This window comes from Mustela nigripes, unplaced genomic scaffold (assembly GCF_022355385.1).
Source record: "Mustela nigripes isolate SB6536 unplaced genomic scaffold, MUSNIG.SB6536 HiC_scaffold_428, whole genome shotgun sequence".
Lineage (NCBI taxonomy): Eukaryota > Metazoa > Chordata > Mammalia > Carnivora > Mustelidae > Mustela > Mustela nigripes.
The window spans coordinates 7,415-10,697 of NW_026739835.1; the positions used below are offsets into that span (position 1 = coordinate 7,415).

At 43.8% G+C, this 3,283-nt stretch overlaps 1 pseudogene; it reads left to right on the plus strand.

Moving 5' to 3' along the window:
- The first annotated feature begins 934 nt into the window (after positions 1 to 934).
- LOC132008582 (zinc finger protein 131-like) lies at positions 935 to 2,924 on the plus strand (annotated as a pseudogene).
- The last annotated feature ends 359 nt before the right edge of the window (positions 2,925 to 3,283 follow it).

Genomic DNA, 3,283 nt, shown 5'->3' on the forward strand with positions numbered 1-3,283 from the left:
TTGCAGAGGATTATGAAGAAATTTATAGAAAGAAGAGCTGTTTTCACAACTGCTGTTGAATTATTAAGTGGCAAAATTTGGGCCAAGTAAAGAAGACAAGTCAGCACCTGATGCTGTTATATTTCTTCCAGTGTCTTCTTTCTCCAAACAATATTTGCTGAGGGTCAGAGGCCATTTCTATGAGCATGCATTGTTGTGTATGTTGGCAGCACTAATGAGGTGAAATGTAACTTTTCTTTTTACATATGTGTGTGTGTATAAGTGACTGTTTGTGTTCACAAGGCTGGTTCTACCAGTCCTCTAGCGATGTGACACTGGGTAGCTAACTTAAGGCTCTGTTTTCTCATCTTTTAAATATAAGATCATGAAAGTTTCTGAGCTTTAGAAATAATGTTTTGATTGTTTGCCTCTCCCAGGGTGAGTCAGATAACTTCTGCCACAAAGCTTTGTGGAGAATCATATTATACTCTAAGCTGTGGGCAGAGTCAAAATAAGAGATACAGGCAAAGCTTTGAGTTGAGGCAAAATCCTAGTTAACAAGTCAGAAAGCCAGGTCCAAAGGCTTTACCTATCCCAGAAAAAGGACTAGATCCTGCCAGAGAGTAGCAGAGTGATCCTGAAGGAACTGTAAGTTGAGGGTGCCTGGGTGGTTCAGTGGGATGAGCCTCAGCCTTCAGCTCAGATTATGATCTCAGGGTCCTAGGATGATCTCAGGGTCCTGGGATCGAGCCCCACATCGGGCTCTCTGCTCAGCAGGGATCCTGCTTCCTCCCTCTCTCTCTGCCTGCCTCTATGCCTACTTGTGATCTCTCTCTGTCAAAGAAATAAATAAATAAACTTTTAAAAAGGAACTATAAGTTGAGAGAGGGTAAGAAGGTAGTCCTGGGGGCGCGGCCGTCCGGGTCTCCGAGCGAGCGCAGGTGCGCCGGCCAGACCCAGCGGAGGCAGCGTCCGGGCACTCACGAGGAAATGGAGGGCGAGGCGCTGTTCAGAGCTAGGGAACAGTGTGGGCTGAGTTTCGCCCCGAGAGGGGAGAGCGAGGAAGGGGAAGCTCTGAGGGCCGGAGAGGAGAAAGGGAGGATCGCGAGCTAGAGCAACCCGACGGCCATGGAGGCCGAAGAGACGATGGAATGCCTTCAGGAGGTCCCGGAACATCATAAAATGATCCCGGACCGATTGAATGAACAGCGAGAGCAGGATCGGTTTACTGACATCGCCCTGATTGTCGACGGACACCATTTTAAGGCCCACAAGGCTGTTTTGGCTGCTTGCAGTAAGTTCTTCTACAAATTCTTTCAGGAGTTTACTCAGGAACCTTTGGTGGAGATAGAAGGTGTTAGTAAAATGGCCTTCCGTCATTTAATTGAGTTCACATATACAGCAAGGAGAAGAAGAAGCCAATGATGTATGGAAAGCAGCAGAGTTCCTACAAATGCTAGAAGCTATCAAAGCCCTTGAAGTCAGGAACAAAGAAAACTCCGCTCCATTAGAGGAAAAATACCACAGGAAAAAGCGAGGCAAAAAAAAAAAAAAAAAAAAAAAAAAAAAAAAAAAAAAAAAAAAAAAAGAAGAAAGAAAGAAAGAAAGAAAGATTGCAGAAACTTCAAATGTTATCACTGAGTCATTGCCCTCTGCAGAATCAGAACCTGTTGAAATTGAGGTGGAGATTGCCGAAGGCACAATCGAAGTGGAAGATGAAGGCATCGGAACGTTGGAGGAAGTGGCTTCTGCTAAGCAATCCATAAAGTACATTCAGAGCACAGGGTCCTCTGATGATTCCGCCCTGGCACTGTTGGCAGATATTACCAGCAAGTACCGGCAAGGTGATAGAGAAGGGCAGATAAAAGAAGAAGATGGTTGTGCATCTGACCCCACAAGCAAACAGGAACATATGAAATCACACTCCACTGAGAGTTTCAAGTGTGAAATATGCAATAAAAGGTATCTTCGGGAGAGTGCATGGAAACAGCACCTCAACTGTTACCACCTCGAAGAAGGTGGAGTCAGTAAGAAGCAAAGAACTGGGGAAAAAATTCACATATGTCAATACTGTGAGAAACAGTTTGACCACTTTGGACATTTTAAAGAGCATCTTCAAAAACATACAGGTGAAAAACCTTTTGAATGTCCAAATTGTCATGAATGATTTGCTAGAAATAGCACCCTCAAATGTCATCTGACTACATGCCAGACTGGAGTAGGGACAAAAAATGGAAGAAAGAAGCTTCATGAATGTCAGCTCTGTAACTGTGTTTAACAGCTGGGACCAGTTCGAAGATCATTTGGTAATACACACTGGAGATAAACCCAACCATTGTACTTTATGTGACTTGTGGTTTGTGCAAGGAAATGAATTAAGGAGGCATCTCAGTGATACTCACAATATCTCAGAGCGTCTAGTAACTGAAGAAGTTCTTTCAGTAGAAACACGTGTGCAGACTGAACCTGTGACGTCAATGACTATTATAGAACAAGTTGGGAAGGTGCATGTGTTACCATTGCTTCAGGTTCAGGTGGATTCAGCACAAGTGACTGTGGAACAGGTCCATCCTGATCTGCTCCAGGACAGCCAAGTGCATGATTCACATATGAGCGATCTTCCAGAGCAGGTCCAGGTGAGTTATCTAGAAGTGGGTCGAATTCAGACTGAAGAAGGTATTGAAGTACACGTGGAGGAGCTGCACATCAAGCAGGTAAATCAGATGCCAGTAGAAGTACAGACTGAACTTCTAGAAGCCTACTTGGATCAAGTGACCCCTGAAATCATGAACCAGGAGGAGAGAGAGCCCACCCAAGCAGATTGTGCTGAGGCTGCCAGGGAAGATCACGAAGATGCTGATGGTTTAGAGACCAAATAAACAGTGGATTCCCAAGCTGAAAGGGCAGGGAATGAGAACAGAACACCTATGCCTGTTTTAGAATAAAATAACAAATGAATATATTTTTAAATTTATGCTTTGGGTTTTTGAACTGATGTTGGGCAGTGTGACTGTCCTTGGGCTAACAGACAAGTGGACCAAAGTTAAGTCTTTCCTGTTGTGAACTGTTTCTGTTGAAACAGATTTCCCCCCCACTTAATGCCACAGAGGAGATATCTTTCCCATAAGTGAATGGGAAGCTTTGAGAAGTGTTATTTCTGGAAACTTAAATGGATTATATTCTTACTATATAGTTGGGTACGAATATCTATTTTCATTGTGATGAGGGTTCTCCCTTCTCTCTTTCCCAGGTCACGCCCTTTCTCAGACTTTTTCCATATTGTAAAATCAAGCGTAAAATCATT